Source organism: Eulemur rufifrons, chromosome 18, assembly GCF_041146395.1.
Source record: "Eulemur rufifrons isolate Redbay chromosome 18, OSU_ERuf_1, whole genome shotgun sequence".
NCBI classification, from domain to species: domain Eukaryota; kingdom Metazoa; phylum Chordata; class Mammalia; order Primates; family Lemuridae; genus Eulemur; species Eulemur rufifrons.
The window spans coordinates 10,745,933-10,757,792 of NC_091000.1; positions in this window are offsets into that span (position 1 = coordinate 10,745,933).

Sequence of the window (11,860 nt, forward strand, 5' to 3'; positions counted from 1 at the left end):
AACCCTAAAAAAGGAGCAAAACAGTTTCCCTGGGAAGGGAGTCAAACTAGAATGAGCAAATTTTATAGCTTAGGGGCTGGATAACCTGCATGATGGCGAATCACCTTGAATAAAAGAATCGTGTCCTCAGCACAGTTGCCAGGAGAATTATGGGCCTCTAAGCGACTCAAGTTTCAGGTGTCTTTGTTCCAGGGTATTTATTGTTTTCATTGCCACATTTACATGATACATTTTATGACTTCTTTAAATGCTTCTTATTTTTCCCACTTAATGAAATAATGGAGATTTTCCATATTTTTGAAGTTTCTACTCTCTGTTGATTTTACTCATAACAGTGAAAATTGAATTCCAAACAGTATATACAAATCATAATTTTTAAAAATGAAACATGAAGGTAAAGTTGGGCATCTGGGGTGGTATTGGTAAACAATGTGTAAGGAATTTTACTTATTGTGATTTTTGGCTGTGTTTGATGATGAAATATAAATCTCAGAAGAGTAAAATAAAAATAAAAGTAATCAGTAGTTTGGGCCTATATCTGGCCCCTGATTCTTCTCACCTGCCCAGCACACTTTAAGAAACGAGAGATGAAACTGCATCCAGCAGTAAGGAATTGGTTATCATTTGAAGCTATGTTGAATGTGAATGCAATTTTACTCAATTAAGCCTTAAACAACTGATGCAGGCAAATGTGGTCCCTGCACTAGAGACCTTTATTATATCTAATATAAAATAGTTAATTGCTTCCAAATGAAGCTCAAATCAGACAAAGAAATGTCTATTCTGACTACTACTAAAATAAAAGTAGGCAATGGGCACTGTTGTGTTTTTGCTTGATTCTGTGGATTTTCAAGAATATTCATTTACTTAATAGGCAAAATTAAAGTATGTGTTCTTCAGGGACTGCCAGTCTTAGGACACGTGAACAGAAATGCAATTTTCTCTCTAATTTCTTTGATGGATTCTGTAAAGATCTCTATTAGTCTATACGATAACAATGTTTCTAGGCAGTGTTGCCTATTTATTGTAGTCTAGCTTACATGTAGTAAACACATTCAAATTATTGTATCCAATACTACTTTCAAAATAATCCCAAATCATTGACATTATGATATCAAATGGTATTGTTATAATTTAAATCATACATGTAACAATGTAGTGTGATTTTTCTCTTAAAATTGTTAAAGTAGGAGAATATTCTTAAGATTAACTTTGTTAGAAGAAAAATATCTCAACTGCTTATAAATAGGGAAACATAAAAATTGTTGTGTATTTTGAGGCTTTTATTTTAGCTCAAAAATGGAAGTTATATTTCCATGAAGTCATAGAATGCTGTAAGGAAATCCTCTCAACAAATTCAAAATTTACTGTTCAGCTCCTCAGAGTGAATTATTTTTACTAAATCTTAAAAGCACTATAGTGGAAAAGAAGATAAAAACATAAATAAGTCTACATTGTGGTCTTAAACGAGGTCCTGTCAACATAAATTGATAGGGAAAAATACTCATTTTTTAGTATACAATTATGTTGGAAATTTGGTTGCTAATGGATTTCTGTATTCATATCAAAGTCAGATGGGCAATTGTTTATGAATAATCTGAAATCTCATATAGTCTCTTCCAAAAGATTTTATAGCATCTATTTATGGTAGACATTTTGCCATTTCTAATGTTTCTCCCTCGTAGTTTTTTCCATAAGAGCAATGCAATATATTTTGTCAAATTTGCAGTTGTTTTCAAAACCCTTTTTTATTTTACTGGAGAGCTTGCAATTAACCCACTTCTCCCTATTGAGAAGCATCTCTGTAATAACAGCTTTCCTGGCAGAGCTTTTGTTAGGTAGATTTTAAAATCAAGAGCCCATAAAGGTTGGAAAAAATCCAGTCATATTAAAGTTCAGCAAATCTCTTTCAAGGTCATATCCAATAAGGTTATAGAGGTTTTCTTCCTGAGAAAAGATCGCCAAGTAATTCTCCACATAAGAAAAAAAAAAAAAAAAAAAATTAAGACGAATGCGGTTACCTGTGTTCCCCAATGTTGGGAGAAAGGCTGGGAGAAAGATTTTATTTCTTCCACAGAATTGACAAGGAAGAGATTTTCTGCTCCCTTTGCCCCTTTGAAGCCGGGTAGTAGGAAGGGTGAGACTTCTGCAAACCGCGCCACAGACCCATTCATGCAGCCAGGGCTGGCCCGCGGTCCAGCTGCATGAAAGAGCTTAATAGTCAAAGGGCATGGTAATTCCCTCCATCTGTCTTTTCTTTCTTCTAAGGCAAAATCTTCACCTGGTGTTTTTGATTCATGTGTCCTAATTATGATGGCTGCCATCAGCAGCCCTGTGGGTGACACCACAAACTCGCTGAGCCCACAGAGCACACTGAAGCCTGTTAAGCGACCATGTCAGCCTGATTTTAGGGCCCATTTTGCAGCTCTCCACAGGCCCATCTAAAAGCATCAGGAGTCTGAGTCTTGCAGGACAAGTGCATTGTCTTTCTAAATGTCTCTTCCTGATAAGCAAATCCAAATATGGTTCATTCACTGTGGCTTTGAAGGCACAGTGGGGAACTTGGCTTGCATGGTGGTTACAACAAAATGCTTAATATTATCACTTGGTATAGAGCTAAAGAACTCAATTTCCAATTCCAAGATAAAAACCTTTGCTCCCCAGCTATGATCAAGAGTTTGAAATTTAAATCAGGAGTCTTGAAAGCTATTCTAACTCTCAAAAGGGCTGGCTTTCCCATACATTCAAAGAAGAAAATGCTGTGCTTGCATTAGTATCTGAATCAAGAAAAGCTCACATCATTTTAGAAAATGTAATACTTGCCTCTTTCAATTGGAATGCTGTTGAGTATTTCAGTATTTTCAGTTCATTTGTTTTATTGTATTTCCCATTATTTAGATTTTGATTAGGGCTGGTCCTATAGTCCTTTTTTATTACTTTATATACCTCCTATTGTTTTAGTGTTTCCACACTAATAACACCTGGCAACAGCCAAAAACGTTTTGATTTATTTTAATGTAAGTACAAAACAAGCATCAAAAATAAGCTTAGCAGCATCCATAGTACTTCGCTCTCCCTCTCTGTCATTAGATTTTATGTACCCTGAGTCACTGTTTTTATTTTCTCCAGCTTTATTGAAGTATAATTGACAAAAATTATATATATTTATGATGTACAATGTGATGTTTTGATATATACATACATTGTGAAAAGATTGCCACAATAAAGCTAATTAACATAACCATCACTTCACATAGTTATCTGTGCATGTGGGGAGGGGATGTGTTGAGAACATTTAAGATCCACTCTCTTGGCAAACTTCAAGTATATAATAGAATATTGTTAAGTATTGTTAAGTATTTACCATGCTGTTCATTAGAACTCCAGAGACTTATTTATCCTGTGTAACTGAAACTTTGACCAACATCTTCCCATTTCCCCCACCCCCCAGCCCCTGGCAGCCAACATTCTGTTCTCTGTTTCTATGAGTTTGACTTTTTTAGATTCCACATGCAAGTGAGATCATGCAGTATTTGTCTTTCTCTGCCTGGCTTATTTCACTTAACATAATGTCCAGGTTCATTGATGTTGTTTCAAGTGGCAGAATTTCCTTCATTTTTAAGACTGTATAATACGCCATGGGGTGTGTGTGTGTGTGTGTGTTATAGTACATTTTCTTTAGCCATGCATCTGTCAATAGACAGTTGAGTTGATTCTGTATCTTGTTATTGTGAATAATGCTGCAGTTAACATGGGAGTGCAGGTATCTCTTCAAGTCTCTGAGTCCTATTTTTATTTAGCCTCAAAATAAACGCCAAAATGGGAATGTCCTTCTTTTATTAGGTGATACTTTGAAGAATGTTCTAGTTATGTTTAGGAGAAAGGAAATGTAGTTGATATAAGACAATCATATTTAGGAACTGAAACCCAAAACCGTTTCCAACAATTTGTAAGTAGTGGTTCAAGGTACTTCAGAACAACTTTTCACAGGCTGTGCTTCTTATCCTCATCTGAATCCCAACTGTATCAGTCCAGGGATTCACAGAAGAAATTCATTTACCAGTTTGCAGGGTAAACGTGGTAATTTGGGTTGGCAAACTATCCTATGGTTAAGACCTACAATAACCTGTAATCCCATGCATAGCTGGATACTCTGGTAGTTTATTTAGGCAGAGTCGTTACCACCCTTGCACACTTGCTACTTCTGTGTCTTTCAATATTTACTTTTGTCTTAGTCTGCTTAGGCTGCTATAACAAAAATACCAGACTGAGTGTCTTCAACCACAGCAATTTATTTCTCACAGTTCTGGAGGCTGGGAAGTTCAAGATCAAGGTGCTGGCTGATTTGGTTCCTGGTGAGGGCCCTCTTCCTGGTGTGTCCTAATATGGCAGAGAAAGAAAGATCCTCTCTCTTGTGCCTTTCCTTAGAAGGGCGCTAATCCCATTCCTAAGGGCCCCACCCTCATGGACTAATTACCCCCAAAGGCCCCACCTCCACATACAAATATATTGGGGATTAGGACTTCACCATATGCATTTGGGGGGGGGATATAAAATTCAGTCCATAGCATCTTTGGCCTAAACAAGGAGTGGTGTGAGTGTTGCATTCAGTCATCTCTTTTGCAAGTGACTGATGCCAGCTGCTGTGCTACTGTGCCATCACCAAGTGGTTGATATAACTTGGTCATGTTGATGGTAAAAAAATGTATAGATTTATTCAATGGACAACTCAAAAGACAAATAACAAATAAATAAATAGATAGATATGCCCTCCCTCATTTCCAAAATCAACAATTACTATCAATTTTAGCTCCTAAATATTTCTCAAACTCATCCCCCTTCTCCGCCTGACCACCATCACTTTAATTTGGGCTTTCATCTTTTCTTGTGTCAATGTTGCTGGCATCTCCCAATGGGTCTTTCTGCTTCTAGTCTTTCCCCTTTAGACTCATCCCCCAAACAGCTACCAGAGCAATCTGAATAAAATGCAAACCCACTTTGTCACTTCCTATTTAAAAGCCTCACTTCCACACATACTTTTTACTCCCAAACCTGAGTAAGACTAGGGTGAGCTAGGTTAATTTGATCTGCTCTTTAATTTCTTTAGGTCGGTTTTATTAATAATAGTTTTGCTGGTTCTCAGCTATAAAGGTCATTTGTTATTGCCATGGTTTACATAGCTTATATTCATACACTATCATATGAATACCCATTCATTCATTCAGCAAACCTTTACTGAGCACCCATTATGTAATGGGCACCGTGATAGGTCTTAGATATTCAAAGACATAAACATGCCCTCAAAGAGTTCCCACATACTTCGTGGCAGGAAATTATAATAAATGGGGTAAACACAGTGACAGAGATATGCACGGGCAGGTTTTTATGAAAGGACATTATGGGAGTTTAAAGTCTTGAGGAATGGAGGAGTGCGGGTGTGTAGGAATGGCTTTGTAGAGAGCATGAGTCTTAAGAATGGGTAGAAGCTAGTCACAAGAAGACCATGTGTGGCCAGGCATTCAAAACAGAGGGAAGAATGAGAAAACTACCAAGTTAGTAAATAGCATGGCACATGGGAGAAGAATAGAAGTTGGAAGTGAATGTGGAGAGGGAGACAAGGTACCAGTCACAGAGGGAATAACGTGCCATGGAAGAATAACTTTAGATGATGGGATACCTGGATGTGACAAGCATTAGGTTTGTGTTTCAGACAGATCACTCTAGTGACTCTGCAGGGGAGGAAGCCAAAGAAAAAAACAGAGCAGAGAGTAGGAGGTCATTGTAGTATCCAGACACAAGAAGTTAAAGGCCTGGAGATGGGAAGGAAAGGGATGGAACATAGATGGGAGTATTCAGCAATTGATGGGATGTGAGCTATGAAAGAAACGGAGGGGTCAGAGATGGTTTATGGTTGTTGTCGTGGGTTGTGGATGCCAGCAACCAAGATAGAGCATCAAGGAGGAGGAGCATGCTCGTATTAAATAACAGCATTTAGTGCAAATTTCTTATTGTCACATATGTTCCCTATAGCCATTCATTCCTTCATTTGCTCATCAAAAATGTACTAGACAGTTACTAGGTCCAGGACCCAACCAGAGCAGATTCAACAAGCGATTCAGACAAGTGCCCTGCCTTCATGAGAGGGCGCATTAGTAAAGATCGTCGTGCAGGGTGGAAAGGGATAGATACTGCAGGAAAAGCACAGATACAAATGTGTAGTGTTCAGGGGAGGGATGGTTACTTTCAGCTGGGGGTTCAGCAGGAATAATGGATGCGATGGTATTTGAGAAAGCCCTTGAAGCTTATATTTTATAGTACTTAGGCCTGTGGAGATTGTCCCAGAGAGCTGCTGGGCAGAGGGAACAGCACAGACGGCTGCAGCACTGTCTAGAGGAAAGGAAATGAGCGCCTGCACCAGGGCATGGCCCCAGGGAGGGAAAGGGTGGGGACACAGGAGGGGTGGGGAAGAGTTAAGTCAACAGGATTCCTTAATTACTTGACTATGAGGGGCAAGAGAGAGGATCACATATGGTGGCACCTGGACACACAGTAGGACAAGGTTGTAGGACAATACTATGAGCAGCTTGGACCTATCCAGACCCACGACATTGGATGAAAATTGACAACTGCAGCTAAGACACGCACCCTTCACTCTAAAGGGTGACTGTTGTGCCACCACGTTCGTTGAGTCTTGCCTGGAGATACTCATCCACTTTTGAATCTCAGGGAATTCTCACATCATGTAAGGGCAAGCCTGGAAACTGCCCTTTGTATTTTGGAAGTTATGCTGCTTAAGCTTTGTGGGTTAGTTTATTTTAGATGACGTTGGAAGGAGGCCCTTGAGCCGGAGTGTGAGCCCCTCCCCAATCCAGGGCCCACATAGTGCCCAGTGGACAAGCTTTGACTGTGTCAAAATATACTTCCTCCCCTTTTCTTTGTATAAGGGGCTTTTTCTTTGTAAAAGGGGGTTTTTAATCTTTTTTCCCCCTTTTCACTGCTTCCTTCCTCTCAATCCTAAAAGAAGTCTATGAAGCTTCCCCTGCTACTGATAATGAGACCCCCGTTGCTCACTACGGTCAACATCCCTTTGAGTATCGAACTGCAGGAAACAAAAGAGGCCAAGTACATAATGGCAAGAGGGACACCCCAGGAGAACAGAGAAGGGGTCTTGGACTCCAGACAGGGTTTCTGAGACCATTGTCACATCGCTCTCTGATCCAAGCTCAGCCACCTTCTCCTTCCTCTCCTTTTCCCTCTGGTTTTTGATTTTTTATTTCGTTTGTTAGACTCTCTAGGTGTGACTAATTCAGTCTTTTAGCAAAACATGTACATGTAGATTGAACTCTAGCATGCCTTATCTGCCCCCATTGTGGTATACACAAGTTGTGACCCTGTATGTAGTTCACAGGCATTAACAAGCAAAATTAGCAGAGGAACCCAGGCACAAGAAAAGCAGATAGACCATATCTGAGGAGTCTGAGTGTGTGTTTTCAGCTCATCACTGCAGGCTTGGCGGTGATCCCTTATTTTGAATAAATGGACACTACTAGGAGCGGGCTGCAGATGGGCTCTGTCATTGCCATACGTGGCTTGATAAGGGGGCTTCTCCCTGCCACAACCATAAGTAAGGGTGTCTTGAAAATGATTTGATAAGAAAAGAGGCAGCACACTGTGAGGCAATAATCCTACCTGTGTTTTCTGACTATGAGAATAAATTTAGAACCAAATTTCTCTCTGTATTTTCTCTGGTGACTTTTATGGTTCACAAACGAAGCAGGGGAAATAGATGATAGAATCTATATTTTTCAGCCATTCTCACTCTTTCATCTTTTATCATTATTTATTCTCTTTCTTTCCTATTTTCCTTCCTCTCTTGAATATGTTAAGGCATATATTAAAATAAGAATATATATACATACGCACACAGAGTTTTGTCCTTTTTACACTTAGGAATCAGAATCATAGAACTTGTGAGCTGATAGTGGAAGAGCTGACTCTCAACCAACCTTTCCTTTTATAAGTGGGGAAACTGAGGCACAGAAAAATGAAGCAACTTGAGTCATGCAGGAGCTGGAGTTGAGTTGGCACCCATGTTTCTTGGCTTTATGTTGGGTTTCCGCCAGCACAGTTGGATAGTATCACTTGGCAAAAGATCCTTGTGAGTTCCCCAGGAAAATAGGACTCCAACATCCACCTTCCCTTCTAAAACTTCAAATGTTTTAAGGGGCATTTCTTTTTAAAAGGCAAAAGAACCAATTGAGGCTGGTAAAACTCTGTTGTTTCAGATTGTTTCACAAATATCTGGTTCCCAAGTAATTTTTTTTTTTTTTTTTTTTTTGTTTTGTTATTTTGACTTCCATTTTCCCTTCTTTATAGATTTGGGTTAGTGTATATTATGTTGCCTTGTTGGGCTGTTATTATACATCAAACCTGGCATAAATCCAGAGGCAACAAATTAGAAATATTGACTTTTCTGCTGGGTTAATAAAAACGATGGTATGTGAGTTAACAAATGTAGTTTTAATTTTATAACAAATGTAACAGCATGAGCCAGGGAGATTGCTGAAAATACAAGGAAAGAAAACCCCTCTAAATTTGTAATAACCAGAAGGACATGTGATACATAAAGAAAGATTAGCTTGACTTTTTTTATGAGGGTAACCTCCTAAAACAAAATTTAGAAAGCCACATATGCTCTGTTTTAATAGAAAAAAAATTAAATATACACATATATATAGAGAGAAAACCTCTCTTTTCCCAATAACAAATATAATATCCTAAGGAACAATAATTTCTCAAGGGAGACAGCATAACTGCATTACTGATTTCTCAGTTTTTGAGCAGCAGCAATTAGATAAACTTGAAACCAGTGGCTATAATCCTCAAGGTTGGATCTGATTAATAAAGCAAGTGATAGCCTGCTGATTCTAAAATAAAAAGCTAAATAAATACATGTTGCCATTTTCAGCAATAAAGTAATAAGCAGTTTGCAGTAAATGTGATTGGCATAAAACAATGTAGAAAATAATGTCAAATACATTCAGGAAACAGCTATTGCTGTCAAATTTGCAAAATAGAATGGTGCTTCCACAAATGTATCTACAATTTAAAGCTACTGAAATAGGCTGACAGATACACTAACAAACTATTCATGCCATATTTAAATTGTGTACCTAACTCCTCAATATCATATTTATTTAATCAAAGCATGATTTTTTTTTTTTTTTTTTTTTTTTTTTGAGACAGAATCTCGCTGTGTTTCCCGGGCTAGAGTGAGTGCCGTGGCATCAGCCTAGCTCACAGCAACCTCAAACTCCTGGGCTTAAGCGATCCTCCTGCCTCAGCCTCCAGAGTAGCTGGGACTATAGGCATGTGTCACCATGCCCGGCTAATTTTTTTTTCTATATATATTTTTAGTTGGCCAGATAATTTCTTTCTATTTTTAGTAAAGACGGAGTCTCGCTCTTGCTCAGGCTGGTCTCGAACACCTGACCTCGAGCGATCCACCCGCCTCGGCCTCCCAGAGTGCTAGGATTACAGGCGTGAGCCACCATGCCTGGCCGTAAAGCATGATCATTTCTGACAATTACTTTCATAAACTTTCATAAAATATACCAGAATATATCCATAGACGTGTATTACCTAAGTCATGTAAGCACTAAGAAAGCTGACACAGCTATTCAAAACAGCAAAGGAACAGAAAGAGTCTAGTACATTAAGACACCACCAAATGCTTCTTTAGCTGGGAAATGCCTGCAATAATAACAGATGAGTACAAAAGAAAGTATGGGGAGGTTATTAAATTATACTACTAGGACCTAAGGCTCTAGCATGGCACGCTTTGATTAGGTCTCAACATTTTCCAGAAGAATCACACAACACAGTGTGCTCTATTTGGGTGAACAAGTCAGAAGCAGTCTGTCTATTAGGAGTTGCAAACTCCAAAGCCTTCAGAAGCTCGGCAGATAATGTGGATGAGTGGAGTGGTCTGTAGTGGCAGGCAAGCTGGAAGCACTTGCTCAGGGTAACGGTAGCTAATGGAGCCAATTATTGCTGTGCCAAAATTCAAGCCCAGGATTGCCAGAGCTCTGATTCTTCAAGAAAGAGCCAGAAATTAAGATTATTCTCATGAAATACATGTATTTTTCAGTGCAGGCTAAGTCATTAAAAACAACAATAATAATACCGATGTGGACTAGATTCAGATGGGAGCCACCTGTTTGCAAACTCTGGACCATATAATGATATAACCAGGATATCTGTATATTCAACATAGACAGTACTATGAACACCCATTGAATGAATTATGGCCAAAACTATTCTGGAAATAATGGTGCTAAGAACACCAAGCCTATCTGAAGACACGTTGGACTTATGGGAAATAAGAAATTTATTTGAAGTTAGAATTCCTTACCTATAGTATGGCATTGAGGGAACAGTTCAGGTGACTGTGGTTGACTTTCTGCCCCTCACTTTCTTATTCCGTAAAATGGAAAGAATAGTAGTACCTACCTCTTCAGATAATTGTGAGGATTAAATAAGTTATTTCTATAGAGTGCTGAGAACAGTGCTTAGCATATAGTTGGTCCTCAATATCTCTTACCCATTATTGCTCTTAAATGTGTGTGTATTTCTTGACTGTTAAGCAAGATGGCATTTCCAGAGTGTGGCAAGTCCAGGGGATAACACTGAAGATGCAATTGCAATATAACTGCTGGCAAAGGGAAAATAGCAGCAAGATAGGCAAGCAAGTGTTTCGTGTAAGTTGGGAAGGAGCTGAGACCGTACAAGACACAGCTTCAAATCGTGCTCCTTTGGACAAGGAGGCAATTATCAAGGCAGTCGGCTGGTGTGGCGAGCATTCATGAGGTGTGATCTAGCAACACGAATGTGCCTGTCTAGAAGTGAGGGTTCTCTGCTTCTCTGTGAGCTTTTGGGAAGAGATCTTTCTTCTGATTGTTTTGCTTTTTTCTAAGACCCTTTACAAGTCTGAGAGACAGAGATAAACCGTGACAGGTTCTGCCAAGTTGTAAAGCGTCTACGGATGTACACAACAGGGAAAGTCCTATTGCCTGTATTTATTTTCCAGCCGTGATTGTAGAGGTAGCCCTGGCCACTGTTTCCAGGCATTGGTCTAACACACTAGGAACACTCTCCGCATCATTTCTCCAGGTGGTGAACAGGGTGGGTGGTGTGCAGATCAATAGAGAAGTGTGTTGTACTTTTATTAAAATTCACATCTATAAGTATTCACATAAATCAAAGGTCTACAAACTGCAGCCCTGAGGTTGGCCCTCAGCCCGTTATTGTAAGTCTGAGTTTCACATTTTTAAAAGGTTATAAAAAAAAAAAAAAAAGAATATGCAGCATCAACCATATATGGCTCACAAAGCCTAAAATATTTACTATCTGGTCCTTTACAGGAAAAATTATCTGACCCTTGAAAATGGTTGCTACATGTTTGTCATTTTCACCTACTATTAGATTAAAAAGGAAGAGGAGCCTGGGTTTTCCTCTACAACTTGATGCGACTAAGCTATAATTTACAGACAAGGCACTGTTCTTATTTGAACTTTGTCCTTGTTCATATGGTATTTCTTTTTAACCAGTTGGCAGAAAAATGCCCAAACAGATTTTTTTTTAATGTAACTTCTATCGTACCCTGTTGTCTTAAAGAAAATTCAGTTCAGTTATCCAAGTGAGACACTTTAGTCTTGATGGTATGTACATGCTGATTTACCACCAGGATGGCCAGTTCTTGCTTGGTTGTAAAATTATGGCACAAATACTTTTCATTGATCGCAATTTAACAGCCAATCAAGGCACAGCTTCATCCCCACCATTTCTCTGTGCCTTTACA